At 42.3% G+C, this 26,377-nt stretch overlaps 1 protein-coding gene and 1 pseudogene across 3 annotated transcripts in view; one reads left to right on the top strand and one right to left on the bottom strand.

Moving 5' to 3' along the window:
- PHC3 (polyhomeotic homolog 3) overlaps positions 1-26,377 on the top strand; it is a 104,904-nt gene that overhangs the window by 24,243 nt on the left and 54,284 nt on the right. The window lies entirely within an intron of this gene.
- LOC141993379 (A-kinase anchor protein 4 pseudogene) lies at positions 1,269-3,740 on the bottom strand (annotated as a pseudogene).

Consider the following 26,377-nt stretch of genomic DNA (forward strand, 5'->3'; position numbering starts at 1 on the left):
CTGAACAAGCAGCGTCCCAAGTTTGGGAAACACTGGTTTAGGGGAAAAGAAAGTTAAAAGTAATGTTAGGGACCACATTTGTCTTTGCCACCCTGCTCGTTTGAGGTTTTACAACTACATTGTATCTAAACAAATGGGAAACTGCTATAGTGAAACTTCATTTGACAGCCATTTTTGTACAGTTAAGGTAAATAAATTGGAAAAAAAATCTCTAAACTTTCAGTTATTGTAATATTACATATATATTTACAGATACATGTATGCTTTTTATTTTTAAGTTGACTGTGTCCCTTGAAGTATGGGGCTTGAAAAATATACTCACTCTGGGCAAGGTGGATCCATTAACCTCTGCAGAATCTAAATTTTGATTTTAAAATTTCCAACCTTTTTAGCCTTTCTGGTTTTGAAAAAAACCTTCCAAATATGAACAGAGCATAAATTAATGTTGCTTCATCTTTTTGCAAAGAGATGGCTCCAGTGCTTCTGCTGCTGTTGGTAACTTTGCCAAACAGCAGCAGTGTAAAATTAACAAGACTCTGCTCATTTTTACTGCTACTGTTCTGAACCCTGTGGATAGCAGAACTGACAAGAATTATGTTAATTCTATGCTACAGCTGTTTTAGAAGGCTCTAAGTAGGAGCAGAGGCAAACTCACTGGGGAGGACACACAAATGTGACTGGGAAGTAGCTACAGGAACACAGATCTCTTCAATCCCACCCTCTACTCCCTGCAGCATCTAGCAGGTTCTGAGGAGGGAGAAGAGACAAAAAGCTCTTTCCAGCAACTAATGGACGATGGAGATAAGTTTTTATCTGACACCTGCTAGTCAGAGGATGATATGAAAGACAAACCTGTGAGCAGGGCCCATGATCAACACCCTAGCCAAAACTCCAGTACCCTTCCACTTCCAACAGCTTATGGCAGGGGAGCTAGGTTTCTCATTACGGCATTGCCTCTGCATCTTGCTGGTGGATACCTTCCTCGCTTTATCTATCTTATCTACCTTTGTTCCAGTACTGTCCTCAGGCTAGTATGTGTGTGGCAATTTTTAAATGTCTGATGAAGTGCTTAATAAAAGAATTAATGGCAATAGGGGTGGTATTTTTTTTATTGATGATATTGCTCAGCTAGTGCGTAACAACCCGAGGAATTCAGTGCAGTGTTGTCTCAGGAAAATCAGTTGTATTGTTCTTGTTATTCCAGCAGGGAATTAAGATGGGCATTTAGCTGGGCTGAAGTAACATGAGAGGGAAGAGTTGGCAATTGTTCACAGGTTAGCAAGCAGCCAGTCCAACAATCCATAACAAGTCACATTTCCCACAGCGGCATCAATCTGTTGTTTTTCAAAGTACCTCATTACCTCCTGGATAATATCCCCCACGCTGCAGCCCTTCTTTGCTGCTTTTTCAGCCAACAGAGGAAGCTTTTTCAAATTCCCTTCCTCTTCATTCATGAATGACAGATTGGGCACATTGAAGTGGGAAGCAGCCATCCACTGGAGGATAGCCTGGAGCTCCTTGTTGTGTGTGCTGCTGTTGGTATTCTGGTTGTTCACTATCACTTCAGAACCGGATGATAAATCTGATAGCTGTTTTCCACTTGACTTCACTTGTGAAGCTTCCCTTGACCCTTCTTTATCAAAAGCTGTGGATTTGTTTCTTGAGAATGAGGCACCAGCTGCATTTTGCTCATCTGATAGATCACCTATCGCTAAATCGGAATTGTTGCATTTAGTCATGAATAAACACAAGTTCATCACAGATTCCACCAGTTGGTCAATAAATTTCTTGTTTACCTGATCCATGTTGTCAAACTGATCTATGGCTGAACTGGGCTGTGTAGATAAGGCCTTTTTGCTGGATTCACTATCAGTAGTGGCAACCTGTTTAAAACTCTTGTTTGTCTCACTGGAATTGTCATCTATATTGAAACCAGCCTCACGTAAGACCTTCTGGATGATTGATAAGAGGATACTTGATATATCATCCTTTTGGGAGTTGAGCTCTTGGGGAATATTCCTTGACCCAGCAGCCATTGCAAGAGACTTGGAGCTTTGGCTTTTCCCAGCCTTTTCAAAATGAGATTCACGAGAAACAAACCCAAGTGAAGAAGTGCCCGAATCATGAGCGGTTGAATCTCTGCCACTGTTTGTCTGTTGGATTAAGTGCTGTTGTATCAACATTAATGCTGTCACAGTGAGGTCTTTTGCTAGTGACTCTATTGAGGTGCTGACCTTTTCTGGCTTTTTTTCCTGATTCCCTCTTACCTTTTCTGGAGCTTTGCTTGCAGTTTGTTTGGAATGCAACATGGTTAGTCCCTCCTTAATTATGTGCTCACTTACTTTCTCAGCACAGGTATACATCTTTGGCTTTGGTTTTTCCCTATCCTTCTTTTGTGTTTGAGTTTTCAGTGTTGCAAACTGCATTCTTTGAGATTTTGAGTCTGATGGGAATGCCGTTTTCAGTATGGAATATGCGAGGCTGTGAGACTTGGACTGTCCCTTATCGTTTTGCTCTGCTACAAGGACATTATACAACCGTCTTACCATTACTTCCAAAATTTCAATAGATTTCTGGCTTCCCATGTTATATAGATTCTTCTTCACTGTGGAAGCAAAGTCAGAGTCTGTCATGAGCACCCCTGTGACATTATGCAGATTTTTCATGGTTGAGTCTATCAAGTCTGATATGATGTCTTTGGTGTGTTTGAGGATTACTCTCTTCAAAACTACACAAGCTGGGAGTGTCTTACCATCCTTCCTTTGAACTTTCATGGTCTTCATAAATGAGAACATCATGTCTGAAGCAACCTGATTTGCATAAACCATTAACCCCTTGCTCACAGAAGTACCAGAATCATCCTGCCCAGACTGTTTTACTTGCTGACACATTTGTTTATCTCCAGACTTTTCCCCCTGTCTACAGCCACTTTGATTAGACATCTCACCATAGAAGAGTGATGTTCTCTTAGAACCTGGAGTATCTTCCTTCTTGGTAGTCTTTTCTTGAGATGGCCTGGGGGATGGTAGTTTACCCTGCGGTTTCTGTGTGCTTGTTGCAGTGGATTCATTCACTGTTTGTGATGCAGTTTTGTTCACAGAACCACGGGGATTGTTATTTTCATGAATTGCCTGGTGTATACACTTACTGGCAGCACCTTCCAATTTATCTGCGATCTCTTTACGTGCCATTTGAAAAACCAAAGAACAGAGCTTATTTACATAGCATGAAACATTATCTGGATCTCTTTTTCCCTTTTGGGCACCAGCAGACTTTAAAGATGTGTCACTGTTCTGGGACAACGATGAATCAACGAAGGTGTTGCTGTCTTTGTGTTTCTGAGGGGTATCTGAAGGGGTCAGTGCATGCTGGAGTCCAGCTGCATATTTCTGAAGGTCATTGTTGAGCCAGCTCACAACGCTGAGTTCATCAGTTGAACCTTGTTTGAAAAGACATACTGCTCCTTCAGTTTTAGAATGATTTTGCTTCTCGTTGTCCTTTATTACAATGACTTCTTTTTCCTCCATATTGCCCAGATCAAGTTCATTTGAAGGTTCAGAGATGTTACTGTACTGGCTAGCAGCTTTCTTTGCTTTTGAATCTTTGCCCTTTACATTCAGGCTGGAGACATCTACAAAACAGATCACTTTCCGGTCCTGGTCCTTCTGTTCATCAGGGTTGTAGAGGTCTACTTTACACACACCTGCTTGGCTATGTAACCAGTCAACTTCCTGAGACATCTTTACAGGTTAAAAGTAGAACTGTAACCAGTGTTCTTGTGTTAGATGAGCTGCTGTGATGACCCTGCCAGACTCGAGATGTTGCCTCCTCTCTCAACTTGCCATGGTCTTCTACTGCCAGATGGTATCTTCACCTTTGTTAACACATCGTTTCTATAGTAGTGGTGACATCATAAAGAAGAGATTTTTGCCAACAACTAGTGGTGTGTTTCCAATTATTTAACACGGACTTGCTGTAATTTTTATTTCCTTTTTAGCTTGTGAGAAGTCTGTCCTGCATTGTGGGGAAGTTGGATATAGATACAGGAGGTGCAAGAGAAGAGGGTGGTGTCTTTGTCTATTTCATCATATAAACAGAAGCACTTCTCATAACCATAACCAAGGATAAAGGCAACCTACGACTTGACAAATAAAGCATTAAGCTGCATTTTTGCTGGAAATATTCATACTTTCACTTGAGAGAGAGATCTGTATATTGATAATACAACACAGAGTTCAGCTTTAAAGGAGAAGATACCTCTGGAGACTAACACCTTGGAGATTTTTTTTATTAGTCCCAAAAACCAAAGCAAAATTAACTTCTCTCTTTGTTACTTACTCTACTCATTGGGGAATGGGGGCTAGAACAAGTGCCCATGACAGTATAGTTGCTGTGGTAGTTTTGGTGCTAACAGGGAGGCAGTTGTATGGATAATAATATTTAGGGATTTTTCTATATGTATTGAAAGGATAGAAGTTCATGAGACATGCTAGCACTTTGGCATGTTCAAACACAAGCTTTCATTTTATCTACCTTAAAATACATTGTGAACAACCATGCATTATTAATATCTGTTTCAACTCTGAAAACGTACTTTGTCATTCTGGGATTATGGGATTCTATATTTCTTGTTTTACTTTCATTCTAGATTAAATGTGCTCAATTTTCAAGTAAAAAGCTTTTTCCTAACTGCCTGTCCTGCAACGAGTCTAGAATCTGATAGGCTGATTACTTTCCTTCCTGATCACCACAACTAGCAATAAATGTCAATCATGTTCTGTGGTGCTTGTGTAACCCCATAATCTTTACATTATGCCTTATGCAGCCTCTCTGCCTTTAGTGATTGCACAGGTGTAGCTGTTTTGAATTTAGTAAACAATTATAATGATGAACAAGATAACATGGGGTCTGAGTCAAATCCCGTTAAAATCAGTTGGGGTATTTACATTTGGAATCTTTATTCTTAGGTATGTTGCCTTTGCAAGGCTATGGAGTGTGTGTGTAAAAAGCTGGGGGGAGAGGGGGGGTGACACAAAAAGAAAACCCCAATCCTTCAAACCTTTACTTTTTTCACTGAAGTCAGATGATATGACTGAATAGACACACAGGCTTATCTGTTAATTAAGAAGGTGCTCTTTTTAGATAGAACAGACTTCCTATAGAGCTGAGCCAATATTAAAATATGTCCTTTACCAATAGTAAAGTTGGTTCATTTCAACAGAATCAGTGCCCTTTAGTTGTCATGAATATATAAATTTCTGAAAGGAAACAATATTATTTTAAATGAATGCAAGTATGCATGAATAGATTCAGTATGACTATACATATGTTTGTTTACATATGAACATATTCATTTTATTATTGCTGAGAAGTCCTTTTCCTGCCACCCTGTATATATACAGTCTTTATCTAAGAACAGTATGGGAGTAGGAAGGTTACTTAAATAGGAAGTTTTTATGGGAGACTGGAAGAAATTCTTCCTGTGACTAATTAGTGTACTTCTTTGTCACTCAGTTTCATACAGCAGACACATACTGATCAGTAGTCAAGAGGAGGATTGAGGCTAGATGTTGCCTAGGTGATGACATTTCCGTCAACTTCTGGGACCATAATTTGATGTGTATGTGGAGTGATCATATTACATAGCATATCTCTGAATAGCTACTTTGCAAGGCAGCAGCACAGCTTGAAGTGCAGACTTCAGGTGGCTTCCAATGCCAGTCAGCAAATAGAGAAGAAACAGAAATTGCTGGCTGAAGATATCAGGCAGTGGGGAAGTATAGATAGAGATGACCAATCAGAGGCATTTCTGGATTATTTGAATGTTTCTGTCAATGGTCAGCCATTGTTCCTTAACACTGTGCTGACAAATTTCCTTCTTCAGTTGGGTTTTTGGAAGAATAGGTTGCTTCTGATTTTGGATGAGAATCTCCTGTTCATGATGTGGCTGGGGAGGAAGACCATGCCATGGATGCACCTGTTCAGACTGAGACACAGTTGGCTGAGCCGCGTGCTCTAGCTGCTAGTGGAGATTTTGGCAAGGATTTTCCTTGTGATGGGGTATCCCTCATCTCATACTACTGATGGCTTGACCAGTCTGCTTTTTCATGTGTTTTATAGGTACAGCTGAGGGAAGGTGTTCTCTGCAGAGTACATAAAGACAAAGTGCCAGTTAAATTTTGATGTATAAAGTTTGCCATTGGCCACAGCTATGCAATATCTTATTCTTAATACAGTGTGTTATGAAATTAAATGTTTTAAAAGGGTCGAGCTTTTGGTAGGGGAAAGACTGTAGCACACCCAGAATATACTTTTATTCACTTTTATGCAATACACACCCATGACTATCATCTGGATAGAAGGTAATGGTCAATTAATTTTCATCAGTGTACATCCAGAAATACATGGGTTTGTTGTTTACAGGGTTCATATGGTGTGTGTAGTCTTAAACATTCATTCACTGTGATACACACTTCATTTGTAAGTGGGGATGATGAAATGATGAACAATTTTCTGACATACCTTTTTTTTCTAGTCTGAAAAAGCCAAAATTTTTATTATACAAGTCTGAAACAATGTCATCACTTATGCAGGATGGCACAGTGCTGCAGGAAGCAACAGCAACTCCCACATGCATAGTGACACGTTTTCTGAATGATGATATATTGCGTGATAACTGCAGAGTCCCAACAGAGCCTCTTACACTATGTGGAATGGCCTGGGTGCTGCAGTGAAACACATTGGCAACAGAAAATGAGCACCCTCCTTTCACCTGATCACAGGGTGCATATCTCTGATGCCAGCAGCAGCAACATGTACACACACACTGTGCATTTGCTGAATAATAGTGAATTACATTATGTGGGATTTATAATAACCTCATAAGGAATAACACAAGTCACATAAATGCCCTTTGTGATGCAGGCTGCATTTGCAGTAGCAGTAGCAATCTAAAGAAAACATGTGCAAGGTGTAATAGCACTCAGTGATTTCTCACTGCATTTCTCATATACTGTCAAAATGTAAAAATGTGTATTTGCAGATGCAACCTCAATCACAAAGGACATCTATGTGTGTTGGAAAAGCCAAGGTTATAACACTAATATGATGTTATAAATTATTTCTCTCATAAAGTGATATTTACCCTCATTCACCAAATGCATTTGGTGTGCCTAATGCTGTGACAGCCTCATGGATGACAAGTCTAAGGCCTATGGGTGCTGAAGGGATATGCATAACACTAGGTGATATCTGCCAATACAAACCCTGTGCTGGCATTTGAAAAGATGTGAGTAGCTAGCCTCACTTACCACAATTTTCCACCACCGAGATGATTGCTGCTCTAGGTACCTAGTTAAACAAGAGCTTAACTTTAAGCCCATGGATAGTCCCACTGAAGTCAATGGGATTATTTGTGTGTAAAGTTACCTGTGTGCTTAAGTTTTGCTGATTTGGGGCCCTAGTGTGTATATTGAATGGCTTTGCAGTGCTGTGGATTCTGTCCTTGCTGATAGGCATACTTGCTTCTTCATAGGCCATGTGGTGAGACAGCCATTCATTAAAATAAACAAAATATGGCAGATACAAAAACCATGCAAATACAAAATGTTGAGCATATGGTCTTCAGTAGCAGGCCCTAGTGCATGTTTATCTGATCTTGTTTAGATAAAAGCCAAATACATCTGAATACTCTTTATTCATCTTGTTTGAGGACTGGATTTGGGAGTTCACCATATGCTCTCTCCTCAGTCTTTCTACTTTATCTTCTGTCGCTGTATCCAGAAATTGCTGTGGTGGTGTGGTGTTTGTTTTGCTTGTTTGCTGCAGTCTACTGCTTGCAGCAGCAGTACTTGCTTGTGAGGATGACTGTACTACTAAGCTGGTGGTGTCCATGTTACAAATGGCCGTGGTCTTCTGCATGGTATCATTACGTTGTCTTTGTGGCAACAGAATCCTTCTTTCCTCCACTGAACACTTTTCTAGTCATGATGTGGCTTAGGTGTTGATACGATCACCAATAATTAATTTATTTTTTTTTATGGGAACAAAACATTAGTTAAGCTACAAAGCAGAGAGTTAATCCTCTGGTTGGCAGTGGAAGGTACAGTTATTTAATGTAGACACTACCAAGGCAGACATAGGCATGGGCGAAAATTCTCCTCCCACCCTACTCAATGCTGGGAACCACCATAGACAGATAGTGGTAGCTATTGGTATGTGGCAGATAGATTTAGAGATGACAGTCATTATTGAATACCATAGTGGTGATGGTCAGAAAATACTGTGCAATTCAAAATCATTAACTAAATCAATGATACTCAGACCGTAGTGGTTCAGGAGCCAAATTAGTGATCAATATTACACTAAAAAGCCCTAGTAGTGTGAATTCATTGTTTCATTTACTATATACTCACAGAAAAATGACTGACTCAGTATTCGACAGTTGGTTAATAACATAGTAAAAGCATCCTGATTGGTTAATAACTTGGATTGGTTAATAATTAAATCACACAGTTTTTTAATATGTGCAGCAAAGAGCTGCAGGAGACACATTAAAGAGCCACTTGCAGCTCCAATGTCTCGGTCTGAATATCCCTGAACTAAATAATATACATAGTTGAGTTTAAACCAGAAAAACAAGGCCAGACACCTGCCTTACAGTAGCAACAGTTGGACTTACGGAGCACACAGTTGAACATGTAAGAGGCAGAGGCACCATTATAATACAACTGGAAAACATTATGCATGCACAAGTGCCAATAGACTATTGGTAGGTGCCCAATTTGATGGCATTGAATGTAGTGGTGGTGGTCAGAAGCTACTGTGGTATTCAATATTGACAACAGCAAGAGAAGTATTCCACCCAGAGTCCATCCTCTACCTGAGAGAATCAAAGCCACAATGAGTTCTGGAGGCATGGCTCCAATTTGTAAAAGGTAGGTCATTCAATCACGGACCAGACCCAAACTCTGCTAACTGAAGTGAATTACCAATGATGACCAAAGAGATTTTGTAAATAATCTGTAAACTCAATTGTTTGTAATATTTGCAAAATATTTTCAAGTGAACAGATATGAAAAAAATTGAGATTGGTTCATGAATGCTTCATGAACCAAGAACCAAAGAAGAGCCAATATTTGATGGGCTTGCAATGCTCTGAATACTGTTTAACAAGCACTATCATGTATCCAGATCACAACATTTCCAGTCACATATTTATCTGATTTTTTAAAAAGTAGTTAATTTTTATAAATTCAACAGGGTTGTAATTATGAGATCTGAGTTGGTTATCTAACTAATACAGTGCTGTTGAGGTTGTCTTGAGGTAGATTTGGGAACAGCAAGTGTCATCTGAATAGCTATTGTAGATTGCCATTAAAAGTGAAAGATGTGCCCATGAGTATTGGAACTAAAAGAGCTAAATTTTGTGGAATGGGATCAGCGGGCTGTGTTTTGGTGAGGTGATTAATCCTGTTTGCCTCAGGGCATCATTGGGTTGCTCTGACAGACCAGAAAAGAAGTTAGATGGCGGGAAAGTGCAACAAGCTTCCCCCCTTGGCTCCATTAGACTGATGTTGGAGAGCCTGGGTGATTTTCCTGTTCTTTAGGAGGGATGTGCCCCTCATTTATATCCTCAGAGCATTCTTCCTTGAAGGATGATGGGGATGTTCCTGTGTGGCTTGAACTGACCTCTTTTTCTTGTTGCTCATGTTGGGAGTTATAGCACATGCTTAGGAACCTCTCAATTTAGATGATTTGATCCCCCATTTCCTTGAATATTCCATGTCTCAGTTCTCCATCCACAGACCTGATGTCATCCATTCTTGGAAAGCTTTCTTGGTCAAGTTCTTTATCCCTATTTTTTTCCTGGTTTATTGCCTGGGGAAACGCAAACACCAATAAATGATGATGATACACAGAGTGAGACATCTTAGAAAAACCTGATTCTTAGGGTATGTCTTCATTTTGTGGAGGCGAGTATGTTCTTAACCAACTCAGGTTAGCTAACCCGGGTTACAGTAGTAGTGAAGATATGGTGACTCTGTTTTTAACTCAAGTTAGCAGCTTGAGTTAATACCTATATGGGAGCCTGGGATGGAACTTGAGTTGCTAACCCAAGTTAAAAGCAGAGTTGCCATGTCTTCACTGCTGTTTTAAACCTGAGTTGGCTGATTAGCTAACCCAAGTTAAGAACACACATTTTTTTTTCTTCCTTTCATCAATGAAGGCACACTCTGAGTGGACAGAGTGCCTTATCCAACACCTCAAATATAACATCTCAGAGAAATTTCCTTGCCCTGAACAATGCAATTCCATTGTCTACACTCTATATTTTAATCTGGCAATATAAAATTAAAACATGTTAAAGGGAAGGAGGAACAATGACTGGGACATTATACTAAATAATCTTATTCTCTAGATATCTATTATCAGACTATGAAAAGTCATAGAAACAAATGTCACAGTTGGAGATGATGTCATCTGGTCCGTTTTTCTGTCAAAATAGGATTGATCCCTCAAAACATTTTCCAGGGCTTTGTCCAGGATAATTTTTAATCTCTCAGATTATGTGGCTTCCCATATTTCCCTTGTAAAATCATTTAACTAGCAGGAAGTGTTTGTGTCCTCATTTTCTCTTTTAATTTCATCTAATTTCTTTTAGTTATATTTATGCAAGAAAATCTATATCCTTATTATTTACCCTTTTTAATCGTTGTTTAGCCAAATTATGTACATTAAATTGTTTTAATCTTCCTCATAAACCTCTCCCTTTAGTCCTCTATTCATTGCTGTTGCTCTTTTCCTAAATCCTTCTAGTTTGTCAATATCTTTTCAATACCGAGTGCAGAATTTAGCAGTCTCATCAGAGCTATTTAGCTATTTATATCTTTATAGTTTGATGTTTTTGAGTGTCCAGTACCAAATTCCACCATTTTTACTGTCTGTTGCAAACTAATATTCATAATTTTCTGAGTATGAATTCAGGAGAGAATAGATCAAATCCATGATTGTTTAACTGTATAAAATCCAGATATATTACATTTACTACATTAATTTCATCCACTAAATCCACTATTCCCTTTTTTATTTAATATGTAAAAAACATACCTTTCCACCTCTAATAGACTTCATCCACCAACTGCTCAGCAGTGCTCCAGATAGAGTACAGCAGCGCAAATGTTTGAGGATCTGTTAGCTCGCTCCTGTAGGGTGTGATGGTAGCTGGAGTTGCCTGCCACTGCTTCAGGTCCTCTTCTTCTTGGTAGTATACATCTGAAGACACAGTACAAGTCTGGTACTCTTTTTTTCAGCTCCTCTTTGGGCACAGCCTGAGATGCATTGTGTTAGTGGCTGTCCTTGTGGAGAAAAAGGGCTGGGTGGTCCAGAGACTCTTGTTGCTGACTCTCCTTGTAGACCGTAGACCATGATGCATCACTCAGGTGGTTCTGCCCCTCCTGCTGCTGCCCATTGTAGGACTCTCCAGTTGGCACAGTGGCTATTTGGTCCTTTTTCTCATTTCTCTTCTCTCCTTCCTTCTAGCTTCCTCCCTTGTATACCACTTTACTTTTTTCTGCAGAAAAACAAGACAAAGTTTATTAGCTGCCCCTGTTCCCACATTAAAAATCTTGCACAAACAGAAGTCTTGGCCTTTTCTGTTGGAGGCCTATGACTCAATCATCCCGGGGAGGTCCTGGACGACTGGCAAAAGGCTAATGTAGTGCCCATCTTTAAAAAAGGGAAGAAGGAGGATCCTGGGAACTACAGGCCAGTCAGCCTCCCCTCAGTGCCTGAAAAATCATGGAGCAGTCCTCAAGGAATCAATTCTGAACCACTTAGAGGAGAGGAAAGTGATCCGGAACAGTCAGCATGGATTCACCAAGGGCAAGTCATGCCTGACTAATCTAATTGCCTTTTATGATGAGAGAACTGGTTCTGTGGATGAGGGGAAAGCAGTGGATGTGTTGTTCCTTGACTTTAGCAAAGCTTTTGACACAGTCTCCCACAGTATTCTTGCCAGCAAGTTAAAGAAGTATGGGCTGGATGAATGGACTATAAGGTGGATAGAAAGCTGGCTAGATTGTCGGGCTCAACGCGTAGTGATCAATGGCTCCGTGTCTAGTTGGCAGCCGGTGTCAAGTGGAGTGCCCCAAGGGTCAGTCCTGGGGCCGGTTTTGTTCGATATCTTCATTAATGATCTGGAGAATGGTGTGGATTGCACCCTCAGCAAGTTTGCAGATGACACTAAACTTGGAGGAGAGGTAGATATGCTGGAGGGTAGGGATAGGATACAGAGGGCCCTAGACAAATTAGAGGACTGAGCCAAAAGAAATCTGATGAGGTTCAACAAGGACAAGTGCAGAGTCCTGCACTTAGGACGGAAGAATCCCATGCACCGCTACAGACTAGGGACCGAATGGCTAGGCAGCAGTTCTGCGGAAAAGGACCGAGGGGTTACAGTGGACGAGAAGCTGGATATGAGTCAACAGTGTGCCGTTATTGCCAAGAAGGCCAATGGCATTTTGGGATGTATAAGTAGGGGCATTGTCAGCAGATCGAGGGACGTGATCGTTCCCCTCTGTTCGACATTGGTGAGGCCTCATCTGGAGTACTGTGTCCAGTTTTGGGCCCCACACTACAAGAAGGATGTGGAAAAATTGGAAAACGTCCAGTGGAGGGCAACAAAAATGATTAGGGGACTGGAACACATGAGTTATGAGGAGAGGCTGAGGGAACTGGGATTGTTTAGTCTGCGGAAGAGAAGAATGAGGGGGGATTTGATAGCTGCTTTCAACTACCTGAAAGGGGGTGCCAAAGAGGATGGATCTAGACTGTTCTCAGTGGTAGCAGATGACAGAACAAGGAGTAATGGTCTCAAGTTGAAGTGGGGGAGGTTTAAGTTGGATATTAGGAAAAACTTTTTCACTAGGAGGGTGGTGAAACACTGGAATGCGTTACCTAGGGAGGTGGTAGAATCTCCTTCCTTAGAAGTTTTTAAGGTCAGGCTTGACGAAGCCCTGGCTGGCATGATTTAGTTGGGGATTGGTCCTGCTTTGTGCAGGGGGTTGGATTAGATGACCTCCTGAGGTCCCTTCCAACCCTGATATTCTATGATTCAATACTGTCTCTCTCCATAGAGGCCACAGCATGTTGGCAGCATCCTTCAGACTTTCATTTATTTGTTTTTATAAGATAAAATATTCTCACAATTTTTGAAAGCTCTTTGTAATGGTGCCCAAAGATATGTGGCTCTTTCAACCCATGTATTAGCTAAACTGCAACTGTAAAAACCCTTTGTCATATCCTTAGATCTCAATCCTCAAGTCCTAACAATTTCTCAGTGACATAAGATAAATATTGTATTGTTTTGAGTGATGCCAGAGTGAGTAAAGTCAACAACAGGATGTGAGAAAGTATCCCAGGACCCATTACCACTGCAGAACTACAGCTGCGGAGACAAAATAGCACATGATGCTGACTGACACAGCAACTTGCACTTACTTTCTTCTGAATTGACATGCCCAACATGAAACTAAATTTGTTGTGGAATTGCTGAAGCTATTGTGGCTCTTCCTCTTCACCATGTTAGAGAATTTTGCTACTCAGTCTTTACCCATGCCACCTTACAATACAATACAAAGCAACAGTAAGGCAAGAAAGTGATCTGCTCCCTTCATCATAGAGAGGATGATGATTATCATGGCTGACTTCATTAGATCACCAGCAGGGAGCCCAGTTCCTGTTAGATTTGGCTTTATGACTGTCATAAATATAAAGGGAAGGGTAAACTCCTTTAAAATTCCTCCTGGCCAGAGGAAAAATCCTCTCACCTGTAAAGGGTTAAGAAGCTAAAGGTAACCTCACTGGCACCTGACCAAAATGACCAATGAGGAGACAAGATACTTTCAAAAGCTGGGAGGAGGGAGAGAAACAAAGAGTCTGTGTCTGTCGGTATGCTGCTTTTGCCGGGGATAGAACAGGAATGGAGTCTTAGAACTTTTAGTAAGTAATCTAGCTAGGTATGTGTTAGATTATGATTTCTTTAAATGGCTGAGAAAGGCACTGTGCTGAATAGAATGACTATTTCTGTCTGTGTGTCTTTTTTGTCACTTAAGGTTTTGCCTAGAGGGATTCTCTATGTTTTGAATCTAATTACCCTGTAAGGTATCTACCATCCTGATTTTACAGGGGTGATTCCTTTACTTCTATTTACTTCTATTTCTATTAAAAGTCTTCTTGTAAGAAAACTGAATGCTTTTTCATTGTTCTCAGATCCAAGGGTTTGGGTCTGTGGTCACCTATGCAAATTGGTGAGGATTTTTACCAAACCTTTCCCAGGAAGTGGGGTGCAAGGGTTGGGAGGATTTTGAGGGGAAAGACGTGTCCAAACTACGTTTCCCAGTAAACCCAGTTAGAGTTTGGTGGTGGCAGTGGATATTCCAAGGACAAAGGATAAAATTAATTTGTACCTTGGGGAAGTTTTAACCTAAGCTGGTAAAAGTAAGCTGAGGAGGTTTTCATTCAGGTCCCCACATCTGTACCCTAGAGTTCAGAGTGGGGGAGGAACTATGGCCCGCAAGCTGTTCTAAGCCGGCCCGTGAGCCGCACCACACAGCTCAGCCCCACTTCAGTGCTCCGGCCGGGGCACTGGGTCGGGGGCTGGACCACACGGCTCGGCCCCGCTCCGGCCACGACGCTGGGTTGGGGGCCGCACCACGTGGCTCCCAGAAGCCATGGCATGGCCCCGCTCCGGCTCCTGTGAGCACCAATGGGAGCTGCATGGGCGGTGCCTGTGGATGGGGCAGCGTGCAGAGCCACCTGGCTGCGCCTCTACATAGGAGCCGAGAAGGGACATGCCACTGCTTCCAGGAGCCGCTTGAGGTAAGCGCCGCTCAGAGCCTGAACCCCTGAGCCTCTCCCCACGCCCAAACCTCCTGCCCCAGCCCTGATCCTCCTCCCACTCTTCAAACCCCTTGATCCCAGACTGGAGCACCCTCCTGCACCCCAAACCTCTCATCCACAGCCCCACCCCAGAGCTCACACCCCCAGCTGGAACCTGCACCCCTTCCTGTACCCCTGCCCCAGCTCTGAACCCCCTCCCACACTCTGAACCTCTTGGTCCCAGCCCAGAGCACCTTTCTACACCCCAAACTCCTCATCCCCAGCCCCACCCCAGCGCCTGCACCCCCTGATGCACCCCAACCCCGATTTTGTGAGCATTCATGGCCTGCCATACAATTTCTATTCCCCGATGTGGCCCTTGGGCCAAAAAGTTTTCCCACCCCTGGGTTAGCAACTCAAGTACGTATCTAGAACGTCAGACAGGTTTGTACTCAGGTGGCTAGTTGGAGCTACTGCCATGGCCATCGTGGTCACACTGCTATTTTTAGCATACTAGTTCAAGAAGAGCTAGTACAGGTATGTTAACCCAAGCTGGGATTCGCATCTCCCAGCTGCTATGTAAACATAACCTAAGGAAGATTATGTGACTCTTGGTGAAGTTATATTTTTGGTGCAATAAATCAAGCAATCTCAGATAGTCAAAACCTATTCAATCATCTAGTTCTTTCCTTTGTCAATGCATGATTGTTCCTTATTGATTATAGTGCTTTCTTCAATTTTAAATGTCTCAAATGCTGTGGCTTCTACCACTTAGCTTAGGATACATACTTCTCCATATTCTAATACCTGCCACTGTCAGGGAGTTAGTTATCTGACTAGAGTTTTCCTTTATTAATTTTATCCATTTATTTCCACGGTTTGTCTAGACTGCAGTTTTGTTTGTGATGTAACTCAGGTTAACCAAAAACAAATATTTGTGAGTGTCTAGACTAGCATTTACAATGCTAATTTGAGTTAGCTGGAATCAATTAATTCAGGTTGCAGTACAACCAAAAACTGTAATCTAGGGCAGTTCTTAAAATCTATCCCTTCCAGTCTGCACTGTATCACACTAAATAATTCCTCTCCATTTGTTGATGTTGACACTCTTACACTTAAGCTGTTATGTTCTTCTGATTACAGAGACAAGATGGGTCAGGTAATATCTTTTATTGGACCAACTTCTGTTGGTGAGAGAGACAAGCTTTCGAGCCACACAGAGCTCTTCTTCAGGTCTAAAAGCTTTTCTTTTTCACCAACAGAAGTTGGTCCAATAAAAGGTATATTATCTCACCCACCTTGTGTCTGGGACCAACATGGCTACAACTACACTGCATACAACATGTTCCTCTTATGTCTAATGTAGCCAAGAGATACATATTTAGCGCTTTTAATCTTTCCTCATAAATCATTTCTTTCAGCCTTCCAATAATTTGCTCTTTTCTGAACTTCCAGTTTGTCAGTATTCTTCCAGATTCTGAGATGCCCAGAATTAAAAAATTCTTGTATATCAATAACCCCTTTTGTACTTCTGTTAAGTATTATATATCATACTGCAGTATTTTCCTTTTATTTTACTATTTTTCCAACCCAATTTGTCTTTGGTACACGCATATGTTGTGCAATACGATAAACTTTCTTTCAGTGCTTGCATATGTCCATTACACTGGAGGTATTTACATGTCTTGTGTACCTGTGCCAGAGTTTCCCCTAACAGTAGTCACAGACGCAGCCCCACCCACAGCACGGCTCCTTGTATTCCAAACGGACGGTAAAGGATGGTGACACCCTTCCACTCCTTCAGTTCCTTCTTATGGTTTGTAGTCAGAGCAGTCTGTGTTTACCGCCTCGTTCTTTGGGAACTGTTATGGATACATACTTATTCTTCCTAGTGGTACTGTTTTTGTTTATTGCACATTTTTCTTATTTTCCTTTTTGTTAGAAGTTTTCTGTCAATTTTTCTGAGTAAGGCAAGCTTCAGGCTGTTGCCCTGTACCAAGGGATCCTATGCCAACGTCCCCAGGTTTCAAGCCTTGTTCTGGTTGCTGAAAGCTGATGCCTGGCAGTGATCCTCATTCCTGCTATCTAAAGTGCTTGGATGATGGCCGTGTAAGAGACAGGTGCTCAATTTGCCAGGGCTTCAAGGCCAGGACAAAGAAGCTGCAGGAAGAGCACCTTTGATATATTCTTATGGAGGTTTCCCTTAGACCAGTATCTGAAACCCCTTTGTTCTCCAAGGGGATTTCATTGACAACTCCTTTCCAGAGTACTCCCCATTTTACTGGCAAATAGGAGCCATAGGAGATCCCCATCACTGGGACCATCTTCTTCAAGGTCAAAGACATCAGACCAATTCCAGCCTCAGAAGGATAAGAAGAAGTTGGTATTGGGCTCTTTGACATTTGCAGTGAAAGATTCCTCCATGGAGGTTCGTTCTGGTGCCAATGGTAGAGCATGCCCTTTGGCTCCCCACTTTCTGTTATTGGTTCATACTGACTCTCATTGACCTGAGACGTTAACTCTGGTGTCCTCCAAGGGACCGTTGAGACTGGCGACTTCCTCTGTTTTGACACTATATCAGACATCTCTGATCATGGTGGGACATCTGCCTTTATTGGTACTGACAATGCTGGAGGCCTGTGTGGCGGAGAGAGACCTATTATGCCTTTGAGGCCACCGTTGCTGTTAATTCAGGGTGAAGACCCTCATCCAGCACCATTCCAGGTACCGTACTCATCAGCTCTGGCAGTTTGCTGTGGGCACATCAACCAACCACAGGCCTGCTACCCTTTCTTCAGGCTCCTCCACTGCTGTATTATCTCTGTTTTGTCACACAATACCAGCAGCTAGGAAGCTGTCCATGCTTTCTCTGGTACCACGTTCCCAGAATAGATCCTGGTCACAGTCTCCAACAGCTGCTCCCAGTACTGCACCACGTTGGCTCTCAGAATATTCCACTTCTTTGTCAGAATCCAAAGTGGGCTCTTGGATCACACGCTATTGACAGTCTAGGGTTTCCTTCAGACCCTGTTCTCATACCCACAAAAGGAGATATGAGGAGATTAGAGCCAGAGATTAGGACAATTGGTGCAGGCACAACTGTGGTCTGGGGCCATACCAGCCTCCTCACTGACTGTATTGAATGCCTTGGGGGATGCCCCCATCATACAAATTAATATGTCCACTCTCTCACAGGAGCAGATCATGTATGAGAGATGCTAGTGATGCTCGGTACCAGTCTACCTTTTGACTCAGCATTACTGGATTTAACTCAGCCTGCTATGCACAGTGGTATTGAGATATATCCTGAAATTCCTTTCTATTCCCTCTTCCCACTCCCTCTTCATGGCCCCCTCTCACGAGTCTCTACTAAGACAACAAGTGCAAGATACTATGTTCTTTGGTGCAGGGTTTTTTATTCCTGATACTTTCCAATACCCAAAGCCAGAAGGGAGTCTCAGACCCATTCTAGATCTTCTGAACCTAAATAAATACAACAAGAAGTAAAAGTTCCGTATGGTATCCCTTGCTATTGTTATCCCTTCCCTAGTTTCAGCAGACTGGTGTGGTACTCTCAACTTTACAAGACACCTACTTCTATGTGGTGATCCACCCGAGTCACAGGAAGTTCCTAAGGTTCGTGATATGAGATCATTACAGTTCACCATTCTGTTCTGTCCTTTTGTCTATCATCAGCACTGTGGGTTTACAGCATGGTGGTGTGTATGGTGGTAGCTGCCTATCTCTGCCAGCCAGATGTCTGTGTAGCCCTACTTGGGTGATTTGTTGCTTTGAGATCACTCCAGACACCAAGTAGAGGCTGCTATCCATCGCACTCTCTGAACATACAGCACCCTGGGCCTGAAGATAGAAAAGTCAACATTATCACCTCTACAAAGAATAGAGTTCATTAGAGTGGTCCTGGATTAAATTTTTGCCAGGGCTTTCCTGCCTTTCCCCAGAATCCAGATCATATTGGCCCTCTATACATTGCTCAAGGATCAGCCAGGAACCACAGTAAGGAATTGCCTCAGGCTCATAGGTCACATGGCAGCAGTACTTATGTGACCCCTCATGCCCAGCTCTACCTCAGGGAAAAGTAGACATGGCTAATGTGAGTTTGTCACTCTCAGATTCAGTATCTGGACAGGCTGGTATGCATTCTAGACAGTGTAGCTGTCTCTGAACTGGTGGATGAGCCAAGACTATATGGGGGAGAGGGATGTCTCTTTTTCTCAACCTTTCCCTTCAATCACTTTGATAACAGCGCTTCAGCCATGAGTGGGGAGCACATTTGGGAGATCTTCAGGCTCAGGGTTTGTGGACTGCCCACGAGGCCACCTTACACATATGTTCTTGAGTTGTGTGCACTATTCTGTGCCTGTGAGCAGTTCCTGCCTCACATTCAGGGCAGGACTGTCCAGGTTCTCTAACAACATTACAGTGGTATTTTATGTGCGCTAGGTCAGACAGCCTGTGCCAGGAGGCAGTCAAGTTGTGGAATTTCTGCATGTTGGAGCTTGGTCAGTCTCAGGGCCTCTCACTTGCTAGGTGTTCAAATGGCCTGGTGGACAGCTTGAGCAGATACTTCAAATTAGACCACAGATGGTCTCTCAACACAGTGGTTCTAGCTTGAGTGTTTTTTGTATGGTGATTTCTGAAGGTGGACCAGTTTGTGACTCAGTAGAACAGGACATTTCTCCAGTTCTGTTCCAGAGTAGGTCATAGCCCTGGGTCAATTTTGAATGGTTTCCTGTTTCTATGTATGCATATCCACCAGTGCCCCTGATTCCCAGAGTCATTGTCAAGTTGAAACAAGATTGAGGCAAATTGATTCTTGTAGCTCAGGCAGCCCTGGTATTGTGATCTACAAAAGCTGTCTAGCCCAGGTAACCCTTGCTATTGTCACTAACCAGACACTTGATAACTCAGAATCACAGGTGTGTGCTGCACCCAAATCCTCAGGTGCTACACCTCTCAGCATGGTTTATCAGTGGCTGACTACAGAGGACACATACTGTTCAGTGGCAGTCCAGAATGTCCTCCTTAATAGTAGAAAACAAGAGTAGGTAATCCTCCATCTGGGCGGTTACGCATAATATCCCGCATACTCAAACTATGATTCAAAGAATTCTGGACTACTTCTTTATTAGGGCTGTCAAGCGATTAAAAAAATTAATCTTGATTAATTGCGTGATTAAAAAAATTAATCACAATTAATCACACTGTTAATAATAGATTACCATTTATTTAAATATTTTTGGATGTTTTCCAAATTTTCAATATATTGATTTCACTTACAACACAGAATACAAAGTGTACAGTGCTCACTTTATATTTATTTTTGATTACAAGTATTTGCACTGTAAAAAGCAAAGTAATATTTTTCAATTCACCTAATACAAGTACTATAGTGCAATCTCTTTATCATGAAAGTAGAACTTACAAATGTAGAATTATGTATAAAAAAACTGCATTCAAAAATAAAACAATGTAAAATTTTAGAGCCTGCAAGTTCACTCAGTCCTCCTTCTTGTTCAGCCAATCGCTCAGACAAACAAGTTTGTTTACATTGACAGGAGATAATGTTGCCTGCTTCTTGTTTACAATGTCACCTGAAAGTGAGAACAGGTGTTCTCATGGGACTGTTGTAGCCAGCGTCACAAAATATTTATATGCCAGACACGCTAAAGATTCATACGTCCCTTCATGCTTCAACCATCATTCCAGGGGACATGCATCCATGCTGATGATGGATTCTGCTCGATAACAATCCAAAGCAGTGCGGACCGACAATGTTCATTTTCATTATCTGAGTCAGATGCCACCAGCAAAAGGCTGGTTTTCTTTCTTGGTGGTTCAGGTTCAGTAGTTTCCGCATCGGAGTGTTGCTCTTTTAAGACTTCTGAAAGCATGCTCTACACCTAGTCCCTCTCAGATTTTGGAAGGCACTTCAGATTCTTAAATCTTGGGTCGAGTGCTGTAACTATCTTTAGAAATCTCACATTGGTACTTTCTTTGCGTTTTGTCAAATCTGCAGTGAAAGTGTTCTTAAAATGAACAACATGTGCTGGGTCATCATCCGAAACTTCTGTAACATGAAATATATGGCAGAATACGGGTAAAACAGAGCAGGGGACATACAATTCTCCCCAAGGAGTTCAGTCACAAATTTAATTAATGCATTATTTTTTTAATGAGCATCAGCATGGAAGCATATCCTCTGGAATGCTGGCCGAAACATGAAAGGGCATACGAACGTTTAGCATCTGGTCTGTGAACTGAGGAGCCATCAGCTCCATCCAGACAGGCTTCATGTCTTGTGAAGGCTGTTACAAACACAACTTTGTCCTTCAGACTGTCATCCACATGGCCAGAAGGGCATGGAGGCAATGTGCCATAGCATGGATCAACCTGCTTAATGCATTTGGATCGATACCCTACCAGCACATTTTTGCCACGCTGCAAGAGTTTGGGATGCCTGAAAACTTTCTCCAACTGATCCGAGAACTTTTTGAAGGCTGCACCACCACCATCTGCTCCATAGAAGGAGAGACGCCTAAAATTCCTATCCGTAGCAGTGTGAAGCAAGATTGTCCCCTCAGCCCCATTGTTTTCAACTTAGCCATGGAGCCGCTCATTCGAGCCATCTCCAGTGGTCTAGGCAGTTTTGACCTGTATGGCAACAGTGTGAATATCCTGGGCTACACAGACAATCTGGTCCTGATCGCAGACAACCTCGAGTATCTCCAACAAAAGCTCGACATCACCAGCCAGGCTGCTAACTGGATGGGACTCCACTTCAGTGCTAGGAAGTGCGCATCCCTGCATATTGATGGCAGTAGAGGGGACTCTGTCTAGGCGATGCCTTTTCAGATCCAGGGTGAACCTATGATCTTCCCCAAGGATGGGCAAGCATACCAACGTCTCGGCACGCCCACAGGTTCCATGTCCAGCAGACACCTGAGGATACCATCACGGAGATTCTACGAGATGTGGCCAGGATCAGCTCCTCCCTACTGACACCATGGCAGAAGATCAATGCCTTGAACACCTTCCTGATCCCCATATCTCATTCATCCTGAGGGAATCTGCCGTGGTGAAGGTACCTCTGAACAAGGCAGACAAAACCATCAGGCAGCTAGTGAAGAAGTGGATGTTTCTTCCCCAGAGAGCCAGCAATGAACTGGTGTACATCTCACACAGGCAGGGCAGCACCAACATCCCTTGTATGGGTGATCTGTACAACATTGCAGTGATCACTCACACCTTCTGTCTCCTGATGTGCCCAGATGCCATGGTGAGGAACATCACAGAAAGTGCCCTGCAGGATGTAATCAAAAAGCGAACTGCCAGGACCCCCTCCAACAAAGATGTTGCCACCTACCTGAGCGGCTCACTGGAAGGTGAATTTGGAAGAGATGGGGGAGACTTTGCTTCACTCTGGACTTGTGTCCGCAACGCTACGTGACGACTGGAGAAGCATATTGGCTGCCGCTGGATGTGGTGCGAGGAATGCCAGGAACTGGGACTCCTGGTGCCACAGGTGAAGAACACAGACCATATAATCCTCACTCTGAAAGCTAGAACCATGCTGGAGAGGACCCTGAAGGATGCCGTCTGCTGCCAGTATGTAGAAAAGCTGGACCAGGGCAAGGCGTTCAAGGTGACGTGCAAGTGGGATGCCAACAACCACTTCCTCTCTGGCGGCAGCTTCACCTGATTTGCCAACTAGCGGTTCATCCACGGGGCCCGGCTCAACTGAACAGAGCTGTCCGCCACGGGAATCAGGACAGACGATGTAAGAAGTGCGGCTATGCCAACAGACAGTGTCCCACCTCCTGTGTAGCTGCAAGCCCCATTCCAGAGCCTGGGAGCGGCGACACAACGCCATCCAAGATCGCCTGATCAGAGCCATCCCACCACCTGTAGGAAGGGTTGCCATGAACTCCACCATCCCTGTAACCGACAGCCAAATGTGACCAGACATCGTCATGACCAATGAGGACCAGAAGAAGATCATCATGGTGGACGTCACAGTGCCCTCGAAAACAGGACCCCAGCCCTCCACAATGCCCAAGCTCGAAAGGAGGAGAAATACTCCCCTCTGGCTGAAACCTTGAGAGCTGGGTTTACCAGGTTCAGATACACGTGCTGATCATCGGAACCATGGGCTCATGGGACTCCAGTAACGAGCGAGTGTTGAGAGAATGCGGAATCAGTCGACATGACGCTCAGCTGATGCGGCAACTCGTGGTGTCAGATTTCATCAGGTGGTCGAGGGACATCTACATAGAACACATCACCGGACATGGGTAATACCAGGAGAGAGAAGCTGGAGTGCCTATGAGAAGCGCAGTCAGGAAAGTAACTGAAATACTTTTTGTGTCTTCTAAATGGACAACAATCTCTAAATGCTCAATTACTGAGGGACAATCTTCACTCATTGATATATTTTGCTTTCTACAACAAAATCTCTACAACTTTTCATGTGTGATGTACCCGAATACTTGGATGCTAATATCTAAACTGTATTCTTAAATTAATTCACCTAAATTTGGGTTATTGCTGATTATGTACTATATGTATCATATGACTTTTAAAAACAAACTTTTTATATTTGTGGATAATCTAAGCACTATACCCAGATGTACAGACACTCTTTTCTCAACCTCTGTATTTATAAAATTTTAACATTCACTTTAATGAAATGTTTAAATCTGGCACATAAATACCTTGCAATGCCAGCCTCAAAAGTGCCATGCAAATGCCTGTTCTCACTTTCTGGTGACATTGTAAATAAGAAGAGGGCAGCATTATCTTCTGTAAATGTAAACAAACTTGTTTGTCTTAGTGATTGGCTGAATAAGAAGTAGGACTGAGTGGACTTGTAGGCTCTGAAGTTTTACATTGTTTTGTTTTTGAGTGGGGTTATATAACAAAAAAAATCTAAATTTGTAAGTTGCACTTTCACGAGAAAGAGATTGCACTACAGTACTTGTATGAGGTGAATTGAAAAATACTATTTCTTTTGTTTATAATTTTTAAAGTGCAAATATTTGTAATAAAAAATAATATAAACTTTGATTTCAATTACAACACAGAATACAATATGTATGAAAATGTAGAAAAACATCCAAAATATTTAATAAATTTTAATTGGAATTCTATTATTTAACAGTGCAATTAAAACTGCGATTAATCGTGATCAATTTTTTTAGGCACAGTTAATTTTTTTGAGTTAATCGTGTGAGTTAACTGCGATTTAATCTACAGCCCTACTTTATATCTTAGCGTTTGCTTTAGCCCTCAGCCCAACTAGGATGCATCTGACTGCAATCGCTACACTTCACCCTCAAATTGATGGTAGAACTGTTTTTACTAATCCTACGATGACAAGATTCCTGAATAGATTGTTCCTGTCTGCTCAGGTTCAAGTGCACCAGGAATTTGAATTTAGTTTTGTCTGCTCGTATGGGCCCTCCATGCAAGTCTTTAGCCTCCTGCTTGCTTTTGCACCTGTCAGCAAAGTTAGCCTTTTTAGTGGCCATCACCTCAGCAGGAGACTGGGGGGACTACATGCTCTAGAGAGACATAGTCTGGTTAGGCTACACCCTAAGTTTCTGTCAAATGTAGTATCTGATTTCCACCTGAATCAGTCTACGTGCTTACCAGTTTTCTGCTCAAAGCCACATTCTCACAAGGATGAAAACATTCCTTTTTCCTTGAGGAGGTGATATTTCACTGGACTAAATACACTGCATTGGGAGTTATTGGTAAACAATTTTTGTTCAGTAGTGGTTCAGTAGTGCCTTTGTTTAACTATTAATACTCGTTAGTAATATGTCAGTAAAACATGTGAGGCTCTTTGTAATGTTTAGTAGTACTAATAGTATGAATGTTCTTCTGTCCCCACGTACGCTTTAACATAGCAGTCTGTGACCCTCAGAAGGCTATGTGATTCAGTTTAGATAGGCACCAAGAGTTCAGTATTTATCCAGACCTTCAAATTTGTCTCCCTGACCTCCAGGATGCTTCTCCCTTTGCTCAAGCTCTTTGGAAAGGGTAGGTATTATTTCTGTTTTTAGCCTGGACAACCCAGGCCACTAAGGGAGTGTGTCTTTGAGCCAGGATTAGAATTCAATATTCCTAGCCCCCAGTGCAGTGCTCATTACTAGCCCACATCACTGAAATAATATAGCGGAAAGCATTATTTTATATTTTGAAATGGTATTCTTTCTTTTTTTTCTGCAACCTTAGTTAACTGGTTAAAATGGGAAATGACTCTAACTGCCTGGTGACCATGTATGCGTGAATCTTAGTGACAGAGGCCAAAATGATAGAACTAAATGTAGGCACCTAAATCCATGTATAGGCACTCAAATAAAAGTGGCCTAATTCTTAGAGATGCTGAGCAATTCTCACTGTCATCATTGTGAGCTGTGAATGCTCAGTACCTCTGAATATCAGGCCACTTGTATTTGAGAGCTTAAAAATTGGTCTGGGTTCATAAGTGGTGAGACTGCTTTCGACATCCCTCTAAAGGAGTTCATTTACACAAGCCACAAATACTTTTATTTCAGTACATTGTTGTAGGGCACAGCACCAGCTGTTGCCTCAGTTTTGAGGGGAATATTGGGGTGACTTACAAGTTTTATATTTTTTTTTACATTTCTACCTTCCACATGGTTTAACCATTTCTCTCTCCTGTACAGTGGAGGAGGGTGAACTTGAAAGGAAGGGACCCCAAAGACCACAGAACAAATATGGACATACTTGAAAGAAAGAACCAGGAAAAACTGCCACTCAAGAGATATGGGGAGTAAGGGCTAGTAGGTGTTGAGTGAGGGATCCTCTGTGAGAAATATATCTCAGGGAACAGCAGGCAACTCAAATAGCTAGCAAGTCCCCACAGAAGTAGTCAGAATCCCTTCTAACAGGCCAGGCAGCAGCCCACAATGGCCTGCTCTCACTTCTGGCATAGAAACCTCTGGACAAAACATAGCAGCTAGCCAGAGTATTGGGTTGTTGAACTGCACAGTATGTGGAATTGCAGAATTACTCTTTTTGGGGGGGAAGATGTGATTCAACAGTAATTATCACAGTTTTTAAAGGATGAGCAGTGTCTTGTGCATCATTTCACTTCTGAGGTGAACTGTTCCCAATGGTATCCCATATAAGGATTCTACCTTTTGAGAGCTTTCTACTCATGACATGCTCCTAGTTATCTGTGCCATTGCTTCTGTTGTTGGGTGTTTAGTGTTGCAAGAGTGCTATACATTCATAGATCATAGCCCTTTCCTGCTCCCATAGGTTTCCTCAGTCCTTGAAAAGTCTCCTGATGCAAAAATGAATTTAGTCTGTGTCACCTGGGACCAATTGGCCACTCTGCACTATGAGTTTACCCTCTCTGGACTTCACTTTTTTTGAGAGAGAGACACTTCCCCATATAAATTGATATGTTTGGACTATAACTCCTGAACTGTTCTAGACAGAT

This window comes from Natator depressus, chromosome 9 (assembly GCF_965152275.1).
Source record: "Natator depressus isolate rNatDep1 chromosome 9, rNatDep2.hap1, whole genome shotgun sequence".
Taxonomy (NCBI): Eukaryota; Metazoa; Chordata; order Testudines; family Cheloniidae; genus Natator; species Natator depressus.